Raw genomic sequence first — 13,121 nt, 5'->3', positions numbered from 1 at the left:
CAGCTGAGCTTTAGCTTTTGTTGAGTTAAAAACTACAGTGTCACTGGAAAATGTGTTTGAAAACTCTTAGCGTGTTCCTTTCCTTCTAAGGTTTTGATAATATCACGACACAGTTACAGACTGTTATGCGTTAAGGAACATTCCCATTAATGTTCCAGTCACTAAATAGTTTTTAGTGATCTCACATACCCTAAATATCATGACCGTGTGCATGACCTCATTGGCTGTTTCAAAGTTAGCTCTTTTTTTTTTTTTAATTTTTATTTATTTATTTATTTTTTGCAGTGCTGAACACAAGAGAAACATCTCACTTCTCCAGTCTTTGCACAGTGGGATGCCGCCACATTAGAAATAGCTTCATCAAACCATTACCTGGTTTGGAATATGTGAAGTCTATATATCCACCTGTAGATGGTGCTATAAGTACTAAATGTGAAGCCCACTGACTCTACAGGAGCAGAGCGTTTATGTGCACGCACCTGAAAAATTAGAGACAGTATTTTATAATGAAATTAAATAAAACTGACTCTCATTGTTTGCAAAAAACAGATTTTATTTGGAGTTCCTAAAAAGGAGGTGCCTGTTACTGAGTGTGGGTTTGAACCTTCTACATGTCTCTATTTTTGGTCCACCACAGTTGGTTTTGGGTTTGGCTCGGGAACCTCCTTCGGATCAAATTGGTTTAAGTCCCACTGTCAAAGTCAAAGCCTTCATTTCCCCTCTGACACCCACAAAGCAGTAACACCATGATGGCTGTAATCACAGTAAACAAAACCCTCCTCTGAAGAGAGCTTTTACACTATGCATCGTCCATGAGTTCACTCAGGAAACAGCGTCTTTGTTGAATGAGTGCGCCGCTCATGAGTGTGGACTGACACAGGAGTTGATGCTGTGGTGCAGTGTCCAAAGTCTAGGACTGGAAATACTTATCTGGGTCATAGCCCACAAACACTTTCTCACGGGTGGTTGTGCAGAGTGACGAGGATAGGACCCAAACGCAGACAGAGGAGGCAGCAGGATGATTGATACAGAAGGCTTACGGGCAGGTGCAGGTAGGCAGGTACAGGTCCAGGACATTGTGACACACAAGCCTGACTTTGTCCAACCTCCAGCGGGTCAGCAGCTGTTTCTTCACTGTGGCAGTACCCTCATCTACTTAGCATAAGACTGGCTGTGCTTTCTCAGGCAAACATATTCTGATCTTAAATGTTTTTCTTTTAGCAAAAGTAACAGTGCAGAGAACAGTTTGATTAATCAGAGCTGCAGGGAGACTTGAAATGCCTGACAACTGTTCCTGCGTTCTAAGTGGTTTTAAGGTGGATTTAATGAATGGTAAATAGCTGTTTCCTTGTATCATAAAAGGTGTCCATATAATTGCCCAGACTGCTGTCTCTCATGAACCCACGAGACTCTCCTGAATCCTGGTCCTTTCTTTTTTTCCCCTGCTGCCTCTGCTGCCTGGAAGTGGCCTTTCAGTGGATTTCAGCTCTTGACTTTGTTGATGATCTCTCACTTGTCCTGTGTACTTTTGCTCGTTGCCATCATCATGCAGCCTGTGTCTGCGTCGGCCTTTGCTATTACCTGAAGCATCTCGTCCACACCCTCTTTGGACTGGACCCCCTGGGTGTCATTGTTGAAGAGTTTTAAAAGTTCAAACTCTGCCTGGTCGTCTTAAAACTCAAAAGACATGTCAGTTGTGCACCGTGTCCCTCAACAAGTTTAATTGTCAACACTCTGCTGAGAATTTGCCACGTAATAATCCAATGTTACTTCACACTGATCAGCAGCAATTGAGATTGGCTGCAGCTGACACACAATTCCTGGTTAACTCAGCTGACCTCATGAGAACATTTCTGGAGCAGTGTGGCGCTCTTGAGGAAATCCTGTGATTGAAGAAATGCCGGTCGCCTAGCCTATCCTACATATGCATGACAGCGTGTTTGTCACAGTGAATGAGCGCATTCTTTAATCCCTGCCGGGTGAGCTGACAGAACCAGTTCCACGCTAATTGCGTCCTTTAATCAACTGTTTGGCTCCCCAGCTGAGAGCCAGATGGCACACAATGAAGTCTTGGCTTAAACAGTTCAAAACATAAACAATAACAATCATGTGCAGAACAAATTATGACTCCTTACCAGCATAAGAGCTGCATCCCTGCTTGGACTGTTGTGTTCAGGCATATTGTGCATGGATGGTTGCAACACAGAGGATTTTCTTGTTATTCGTTGGAAAGTATGGTCTGTTTGTGCAACTATCTACTGATGCACTATGCATTTTTTAATAATATAAAGTTCCTAAATAATAACTTACAAGGAGTTGAATTCATGGTTTTGATGGGCTACCATCATTTGCATGTAGTTTAGAATGCTACCGCCCACACAAACAAGGAAATCAATGTGTGTGCAGCCAACAGCAGACCTGGACCCGCTGCCAATATACTGCACGTTACAGACTCTTTTGTCCTCCTCCTCCTATTTTAGCCTCCTTTGTGCTTTCTTTTTTTCCCTTGAGGACTCTTTTTATTTGCAGATGACAGAGAGGTTCCATCTCAAAGGTGGAAGTGCTTGTATAAACGCTCAGGCCTAGTAAATTACAAATTCAAATGTAAAGAGTTTTAAAGGCATTGTACAAACAAGTAATGTAATTTTGTCTATATGAACATTTCAAGAGAGAAGACAGAATACCAGTTTGATGATAATAATCAGTGCACTAGTTATTTTGATGGCAAAGTTTAGAAAGGGAACAAACAATCTGCACACTACTCAGCAGCTTATTTACATGGTAATACAACCAGCCAGTACTGGTGCTGATATACAAATTTGTTGTATACAGAATGTTGTGTGCATCATCAATCATTACCTAAGGATTCTACCGGGGGCTAAATTTACAGTATTTTATGAGTTGTTCCAGAATTGAAGCAGCCAGAAAATGCCCGGAGGGAATTGGAGACAGGGAGAGAAATATGGGAAACAAGCTATAATGGTGTTAAATAGTTTGAGAATGACAACAAAGCTGAAGAAGTTTTAACTTTTGCTTCTAGTGACCCCATCTGGCCAATTAGCTGCATTATTCGATGAACATGTTTTTGTTTTTTCCTTAGGACAGCACATTTCCTGCATTGTGTTGTTTCCTAATTGGAAGGGCAGCTCTTATTCTTTATATATATATATATATATATATATATATATATATAGCCAGCTTGGAGAAGCAAGAGAGACTCAGTGAGGATACGCCCTCCATGTTTCTCCACAGGCCTGTACCACACAGCCTCCATCTGCCCCACAAAAAAACTGGAAAGGGCAGAAAAAGTTTAACCATTAAAACATAAAGAACGCCGACACTTATTCTGTTGCTATATCTGGAACTTAAATAGTAGATGTGAAAGGCAGAACTATTTTGAATGCTCCTGATAATTGCTTTCCTAATCTTGCTGGAGGAAATGGTACGTGACACACTCATTTTCACTAGTGTGAGATTGCGTCATATTACGCAGGTACACATACACTTTAATGGTAAACATTCTTTTAAGATGGTATTCTTTTCTAATTTAAACCGTCTCTAGACTTGTTTGAGCAACTATAACTGAATAGTAATATCAGCTGAGGTTGATGGATTTTAAAATGTTTCACTTTATTTTTTCTCTTGCCATCTGTCAAGTCAACTATCAAAAGCTCAATGGCAGTAAATCCTCCTGGGGAGGAAAAAACAAGGTAAAACAAAGCATTATCTCATATTTCTGTCATGGATTATGGGTTCAGTTTTTTTTTTATTATTGACACTATTCGCAAAGAAATCATCCAGGTTACCATGGAAACAAGCTGCTGGCACTGCAGCATGAACTTACTAATAGATGTCAATCACAATGGCCTTGACAGCACATTGCATATGTGCCATTTTTTAAGCACAAATTCCCCATCAACAAGCTGCTTTATACCACCTTGCCATAATAATATCTGCTTGAAGATCAAACCTTGGTGCGTCTTGTTTGTTTACATGCTCATAGTGTCATAAAGGATCATATTCTTGTGCACCATCATGGTGAATAAGCTTCAGAAACAGCTATTTTGCCATCTGGATATCATTTTCAAAGGCCAAGGTACTGATTTATGTGCTAAATGTAGTATTTCAACTCACGATGATGGTAGTTGGAGGTTGGACATTACCCACCAGCAATGTGCTGTGGATGTTGCTGACTAAGGTTTTTGTAACCTCTGCAGCAGCTTCCAGTTGTTTCCCTCCTATCATCATGCGTCAGTTTACAAAGAGTCACTTAAACAGACAGAACGTGATGATACGCTGCAGCCTGAACCAGATATGAATCATTGATGCTGCAACACGGAGCGTTACCCAGGAAACTGTTGCAGTCTTTAAATCACTATCAGCTACGTGTGCATAATTATAATGAAATTATCACAAGGTGATTTGAAAACATATTTTCACTGGAGACTTAATGGAATGTGTGAAAAACATGATTGAATTACATTTGATGAAATTCTGAAAAATGCACACACAATCTGCTGATTGATGCAGAGTGGGCAAAAATGACAGCAGGCAGTTTTACCTGCAATCTTCAAAACAAAACTGTCTGCAACAGCAATAATTAAATACACTGTGAGGGTAAATCTGAAACACATACTTAATCCTCATATCTGGAGGATATGCTCTGCTGTGTTTCAGGTTGCCATTTCTGCACTGTTTTTCATTTAATTTGTTGTGTTTGACTGCTTCTGCAGTAGCAGTTTTGGGCCTATTTCCAAGGCCCACACTGCCTCTAATGGAGCAACTGCTGCACGACAGCTGGCTTTCTCTGTTTTTTCTATACTGTTTATTCATTTTTTTATGCTTGAGTTCAAACACGTGAGTAAAAGTATTTAAGCTACTTTTCTAAAACATTATAGAAAAAAAGTATATATTTAGTGCTGTGTCAAATCTAACCACAAATTCATCTGGGCACATATTGGTGTAGACAGAATTTTGTCAGTGACCAGGACAACAGACAGAGCGAAGCAGGGTTCCAATGATACATCTCATTATCGAGGAAGATGAACATTGATTCCTTTTTTTCTATGTACACATATGGGAAGATAAGGGATCTGCAGAATTAGAGCTGGTAAGGCAAAAGGACCAGACAACTTTGTTGAGTGGTCCGAACAAAACCACCTGAGGCTGAACATCAGCAAGACCAGAGAGATGGTGATCGACTTCAGGAGGAAGAAGACGCCTTCACAGCCACTACGGATCAAAGGTGAGGTGGTGGAGAAAGTGGAGGACTACAAATACCTTGGAGTGGTGATCGAGACTTGACTGGACTGGAAATCCAACACAGAGACTGTGTACAAGAAGGGGATGAGCAGACGCTACTTCCTGAGGAAACTGAGATCCTTAAACGTGTGCAGCAAAATGTTAGAGATCTTCTACCAGTCTGTGGTTGTCAGCGCCATCGTCTTTCCTGTTGAATGTTGGGGCAGCAGCATCAGAGCCAGCGACACCAACAGACTTGATAAGATCATCAAGAAGGCTGGCTCTGTATTTGGACTCAGACTTGAGTCTTTTGAGACTGTGGTGGAGAGGAGGATGCTGAATAAACTGCTATCCATTGTGGACAATGATCAGCACCCTCTCCATCACACAGTGGACAGACAGCGGAGCACCTTCTCCCACAGGCTGCTACAGCTCTGCTGTCGAAGGGACAGATACAGGAAATCTTTCCTGCCACATGCCATTACACTGTACAATAACAGCTAAAAAAAATTACAATACTCATATCACTACTGATTGCTACTTTTGATATTTTATTATTATGTATAGAATTTTTTACTGCTTGCTATTTTGATATTTTATTATATATAGTTTGTTCTTTATAGTCCTATATCAAAAATTTTCACTTTTTCCACTGTGTGTAATGCTTGCAGTCACAGTACACTTTATCTTCTACACACTGCCATTTGCTGTAGATATTCTTTTTTGTGCAATACTTTTTCATTACTACTGTTTACTATTTTGCTATTTTATTATTATGTATGTAAACTTTTTACTGCTCGCTATTTTGCTATTTTATTATGTATAGTTTGTTCTTTATAGTCTTATTTCACAATTTTTCATTTATTTCACTGTGTGTAATGCTGCTGCTGCACTGCAATTTCCCAGCTTGGGATAAATAAAGTATACCTATCTATCTGTAGAATTAGAGCTGGTAAGGCAAAAGGCACGGACGGGGTTCGAACCCGCGATCTTCGGTTTACGAGACCGACGCCTTACCACTTGGCCACCGCGCCTGCGCTGAAGCGTCCCCCAGACCCTCTTTCATTGTTCGTGGCACACATAACACTTCTAATATGCGACACGATAGATGGTATTATAGGGTTTGGTACACCACCATTGTCTATTATTTACTGCCGAGGCTCTGCTTCCGCCCTCAAACATACATGTGAACCACGGGAGCTGCCAAGACATGCTACTGGTACAAATGTACTGTTGTAATTCGGCCACAGGGGGGGGCTGCTCTCTACCATGTGCAACAACATGTGTCTCTAGCCTTGTACATTTCAGCAAGCAGACGTCTCTGCTCTCCTTCCTCCACTGTTAGGAAGAAAGAAGCACTAAGGAGGTGAGAGCTTGCTCTTTACAGTCTTTTCTCTTTGTCTATTATAAAGCATTTACTTGTTTAAATTACTGAGAAACAAACCAGTTCAAGACAACTAAAGGTAATGCTACCTACAGGCTGCAATGATTACATCTACAATACATAAGTGTAGGATGGTATGGCCAGCATAACACACCATCTTGTAAGGTGTGTCAAGGTGTGTTCAAAGGGAATATAAAGTTTGTCCTGAGGTTGGTAGTATGGGAAAAGCCCCTCATTAGAGAAAACACAAAACAATACATACCTTGTCAAGGTGTGTTCAAAAGGAAATTTTGGGAGGCCAGGGGGTCACCATAATCACCAGGAATTTTCTGGGGACCATTAAAATCCAAGCTAAAACATGCATCTTCTCACCCCTTAGGGATGTGTTAAATGCAGAGAACAATTGTCACTACATTGTAAAGAGTGTAACTGTATGTGACAATAAACTTAATGGCAATCTGTGCAGTACCTTCAAGATGTTTTGTTCTGAATCAGTATCGTACAGGCTGAGATTGAGCTTGCATAGCAAATAACTATGAGAACCAGTAGGTTGTGTGTAATTCTTTTCTCAGCAATACAATATGCATGAAGCCCGACTGCAGCTTTTCTCTGTCTTTCTTTTCAAAACATCAAAGATGAATCCTCGCCTGAGGGGCTTTTCCCCCCTTTTATTTGGATCAGATATCCTAGAGGCTGTTTGAAAAATGAATAAGACTCATTTCCATTGGGAATGAGTTAGCAGTGAAAATCACAGATGTGGAGTATTCACCTTGACCTGCTTACAGCAAGTCATCAGCACACAGACCAAAAGAGGGGCTTCTCTTGACTAAAGCACAGAGGCAGATTTAATTCAGAGCACCATGAAATGTGACAGCGTTTCTCTGAAAGTCCAGCTTTGCATTAGTGTTCACCTTTTACAAAAAATAAAATAAAATAAAATAATTTTTGATAGCATTTATGTTAATTTCACCCACAAGTCACATCATTTGCAGGTACACTATACATCTGTTTCCAAGTCCCAAGGTTTTGGGGGGAAGTTTGAAGCTATAATCCTTCTAGGGAATAAAGATTTCTTATTTCTCTCTTATTTAGGATTTGTGCTCCTTGTGCCTTTAAGATGAAGCTTTATTGAATAAAATGTCCTAAAAGCAAGTCACTGTACCATCAATGAGAAAACAGGATACACATCCTTGAGTGAATCTGAAGGATTTTAATTTGCTTTAGGTGCTTATAATCAATTTTATGTCACATGGACCTGATTCTTTTTGGTAATCATAAACCCCTTCTACATCACAACCTGAGAGATACAGTATGTTCCTGTCAGAGATCACATGGATCTGGGGCATTTTTGTTCATATGGGGAACGCCAAGCAGCTCCCTCCCTGAGAGAATAAGAAGTATTACTGCAGCAATCTATTTAATTATTTATTGGTGTATTGCTTTGAAGTATCATCTTATTTTGCTGTGCTTGTGCAAGAATACTCCTGTGCCCTGAATCTGTGAGAATATTTGTTTTTGTTTGTTTAACAGCCACAGTTTTTTTTTCTGTACAGAACTCTTTTGTTATGTAAACAAGAGTGAGACTTAAGTGCATTTTCTGTATTTGAATTCTGATAACTGACCAGCTAAATGATGTACCACAGCAACCCAGCAAGCTTCCTCTGGCTGCTTTCTGTAAGCGTAACATGCTCTCAGCGTAGTCATCTTGGCTATGTTTTGTTGTGGTTATTGTGGCAGTTGTAAGGCTCCTTCTCGTCATACCACATTGGAAAAGGTTTTACTATCTTAATTTCAATTTAAGCAACAAGCTAATTTAGTTTAGGGACCAGCAACTTCGTGGAATTTCCACTGGTTGCCTGGCAACCGAACCTGACCACGAAAATCGCCACATAACTAAAACCATGAATTGTCATTTTCACACATTAGGTTTTGTACTGATTCGCTAAACGAGATATAATTTGTTAATTAGTGAACTGAAGATGTGCTGGTAAGTGGATTTTGTTGCCTTTGGACAGAGCCAGGCACGAGCTGTTTCCAGTGTTTGTAGTAGCGTTAAAAGTAACCTAGCTACTGGCTGCAACTTCATGTTTACAGATAGGGTGATCCCCTCATCTAGCATATGCTATCGCTAACTCTCGGCAAGAAAGCCAATAAACATGAAGAAAAAACAATTTATAGAAATAGTATACAGCTGCGTATAATGGTTTCACTGTTTTGATACAGATTGCACTGTAGCATTAGCTAGCTGTTACTTGTAGGTAGTTGTGTACTGAGTATTAAAGTAATGTTAATGTTACAATTACCTTTGACAGTTAGACAAAGCTTTTAACAGAACACATGGCACTTCAAGCAAAACAATGATTGGAGAAAATTCAGATTATTTAAGAAAGTTAAGAATCTGTTGTTTCTACATTGACAAATAGGTTAAGTTAGCAAAATGCTAACCTTAGCATTTAGTTAGAAATAATGTTAGAATTTTAGTGTCAGAGCAAGCTTAACCACTGACCCTATGGCAAAATAATAACACGTCATCTTTAACTTACTGATGGGAACATTATCTATTTAGGTAGACTGGGATTCTGTTCTGTGAAAAGTTTTGTTTCTATGCTCCATAATTTGTTGTGCTTAGCCCATTTTCTGAAAAAAAGATTTAGCAAAAGAAATTTGGGTGAAAGAAAATCTGAAAAGTACAAATCTTAACTAAAATCAAGGGTTTATGGACTGAAAGACAGAAGAACCTTATTTAGGGTGATAGTTTTGCTATTTTGCTATGATACTATGCTGTACAACATGCAATGTGTTCCTGCAATCCATCTGAATCACATCACACATCCTTAGTTTTTTCAGATACGTTTTGGCATAATTGTGCTTATCTTGTGGCGTCTTATGATTTCACTCCTGCTGGTCTTTTGCAGCTTGTTTTATTTTGTGCACATATCTTTTTTGATACATGTTTGTACAGACCACTGACAACATAAATCTGGAAACGAAATGCGCCTCAGTGCATCACAATCCAGACAAAAAAGTGGCAGCCAGCACAGTGGGTCTTTGCTGGTGCAGTGTGAGGAGAAAATTGGTCATTGTGAGAAGGGTATGCTGGATCTGACCCTGGCTACAACCAGACATGCGAGTGTGAAATCCACTTGAAAGGTAAGCAGCAGATAAAGCTACACAACAAAGGCAATATCATTTCTCCCCCTTTCTCCAAAATTTCTTTTCATACATCTTTCTCCTCCTTTCTTTGCGTTCACCCCCTCAATCACTGGGTTATTTTCACAACTTCATACAGCAGATGGATTTTAGTTTTAATAAAATATCTGTTTGTGACACTGTTAATTGAAAAGCCTTTGGGGCTGACATTCGTAATTCGTAAAAACAATTTGTTTTGGCACAACGTCGCTTAATTTCTGTTTCTATTTTTGTCCGTTGCTTAATGTGTACGGAGCAATTAGGTGCACAATCACTCATGCCTGTTGGGTCTGTTACCATAGCTACAATACGATTGTGCAGACAATCATCTGGTCCTTGTTTCCTCCAATAGGGTCGCACGGCTGAAGCTGCAATACAAAGTAAAGATGCTCATCTTTCAGCAACACACTAGTAAGAATGAGAAACAGGTTTATGAGTACGAGAAAGTATTGCAGAGTGGCAGGCAGGGGACTGCACCCAGTCATGGCGGACAACAGAAACAAGATCCGACGAGCCACACAGCAGGAGAGGAAGGTGAGAGCATCTACCATTTTGAAATTCAACTCCTCTTATTGTCCGCTGAAAGAGTTTGGCGGAACAAAACAGTGACAGTAAACAAGATATGCCTTTGCATTCAAGCTTTGAATGCAGAAAGGGACCAGGAGGAACAAAAAGGAAGTGTCACTTTAAATGAAATGCATTAGCTGGAGGAAAGCAGACAGACAGTCTGCTTATACTTATAATGTAGTCCGAGGCTGCTCAGGTCAAATTTAGTTTCAGTTGGTGAGATCAAAGAACCCCAGCTGAGCTTTGCTTAAAAGGAAGATGTTCTTTTATGGTACATATGATGGAACAGCTGGAAATGGGAAGGAAAAAGGTCAAAACTGTTTTTTGGTTTAAATGATCAGAATCTATGGTTTATAAATTTCAAAGTGGTTATACAGATGTGGCCTCAATCAAAGAGACCCCAAATCCCATGAATCAGAGCAATGAGGAAAAAGATGCGTTCAGGGACAATCATGGTGGAGCTTTGAGGCCAGGCTTGTTGAAATCAAAGGCCTGAGAGCTGAAATAATTTTTTGCAGGCTGTCTGTATCATTCTGAGAAAAATAAATGTGGTCAGTTAATCTGCGGCTTGGAAAAGGACAACAGCCAATGCAGCATGTTCAAGCTGCCCCCCTACTGGGCGGCCCATGAGCCTGTCGATATGGTGGTTTGATGTTGGATGGAAAATAAGAACCCCCCACAACAAACAGAGGGCTGGAACAGAGAGACTGGAACAGAACGAGAGGGTAGAAAGGGAAGAACCATCGACAGATGGACTCTGTTGTGATTAAAGATGGCGGCAGTCTTCACTGCAGACTACGAAGGACTATGCTCGATCCATAGAAAAGCGGTGGGAGTAGTCTGCGATTCAACACAACAAAACCAAGAACCACACAGTAAGGTAAACCGGCAGGTATGATGTCTGCTTTTGAATCTCTGAGGATGAAAACTACGGCTACCAGTAACTTTCCATTGTATTGTTTATCGTTCTATTATGTCTGTTATCGTTTTTCATGTCAGAGCCATACTGGTTTTGTTGTGTCCTCCCTCTCATCAAAACCGAAGCACATCATTTGATTTGACCAGTGAATGTGCATCCCATGACCACACGGCTGAAGACCCCGATAGACTGAACGCTTAAATTAATTTGATTTTTTTTCAAGCCAGCAGATGTCTGACAATGTACTTTCGCCATTTGATACATGGCTACGGATGTACGTCTCTGGTATCATATCACCATAGGAAATAAGGGCCTTTTAATAAGATTTTTTTCCCTTTTTGTTGGAATATGGTGCTCTGTGAATATCCAGCAAAATAAACTCAAATCTGCAAATTGCTCAATCCTCTGTGCCTAATCCACTCCAAGCCTTGTTAGTCATGATATATTCACACAGGACAAAGGATATCAGCAGGACTCCAGAATACATTTTCTGACAGTCTTTTGATATTACTCTTTGGATAATTTTCAGAACTTAAAACAAACACTTAATACCTTTAATATGCCTGACACATTTTTATTAAAACCCTCTTATCTAAATAACTTGATTAATCATATCTATAGTTTGGAGGGTCTCAATTTAGTCCATAAACTCTGTATGTTTTCCACTTTTAAACTTGAGGACTATAAAAGACGTCTTGTCTTTATGTCTTGTTGTTTCTTTTGTTCGTCTTAAATTTTGGTGAATTCTTTGAAGACGGACAATTTGAAAAATAGAAATCTCTATTGTGTGCACTCAGAATGGGAGCATTCATTCTAACGCCTTAATGGGCTTTTGTTCATCAGGGAGTCTTCAACAGAGATAAGCCTGTTTCAACTAAGGCCTACTAGGGAGTCTAAATCCACACTGACAGGTGGAACAAAAGACAGCTGAAAGGACTGAATTGAGAAACATGAAGTTGTCCTCTGGTAACACTTAACCGCAACAGCATGTTTTCCAGGACGAATTCAAAATATTTGAAAACATCAACATAATTCCACAAAAGAAACCAAAATCATTCACACCTTTGAATTCATCCTTCATCAGGAGCCATGATTGTAGTAACTCTTTTTACAAGCTACAAACTACAGAATTTAAATTTTTCTACCATCAGAAATTAATATCAGTGATCAGCAAACACTAATAATAATCCTCAATTACTCAGATTGAAGGCTTTTTACAACTTCCTGTCTTCAATAATTCTGACACTAAATACTACCTGTGCATAAGCTTATCTGATTTCATAAATAAGCAGGTCTGGTTCATACAGTCACACCTCAGAGCTGAAGAGAGAAATGTCTTCTATTGTTCCTCTGCCTGCTGAGCAGCTCCACTTGCCAATTGCTCAAGGGCTCCTTGTTTGTAGTTGCTGAGGAAGGGAAGAGTATTTTTCATTCAGCCTCTGCACACAGTCGTTTCTAGCTGGTCAAGAGATTCAGTTTAACAACCTTCTGGTCACACGACTTCGTGCTCCTCATTAATGCAGTTTACTGTAAAATGTTTGTGAAAGTAGTTTTTAAATATGCCGGTGCAAGTCAAAATGCATTATCATTCCATATTATGATACAAGGGTGGTAATCTTTTTTTAATTTTAGAGTTCTGATCTATTATGTTATTATTTAGTTTTGTTGGTGCAATTGAAGCTTTGTACAATGGACTATTACACTAACAAATATGACCATAGATTACCTCACATGATGATTAGCTGTTACTTTAATTCTGGTCTGTGTACTCACTGTCTCTTCCCCTAAAAAACTTATTTGTGATAATCCTGGTAGATCCAT

At 39.6% G+C, this 13,121-nt stretch overlaps 1 non-coding gene across 1 annotated transcript; it reads right to left on the bottom strand.

Moving 5' to 3' along the window:
* Positions 1 to 6,203: 6,203 nt before the first annotated feature.
* trnat-cgu lies at positions 6,204 to 6,275 on the bottom strand. Its single transcript has one exon. It is a non-coding gene; the product is annotated as a tRNA-Thr (tRNA).
* Between the last annotated feature and the right edge of the window lie 6,846 nt (positions 6,276 to 13,121).

Source organism: Chelmon rostratus, chromosome 17, assembly GCF_017976325.1.
Source record: "Chelmon rostratus isolate fCheRos1 chromosome 17, fCheRos1.pri, whole genome shotgun sequence".
NCBI classification, from domain to species: Eukaryota; Metazoa; Chordata; class Actinopteri; order Chaetodontiformes; family Chaetodontidae; genus Chelmon; species Chelmon rostratus.
This window is presented reverse-complemented; position numbering and strand designations above follow the sequence as displayed.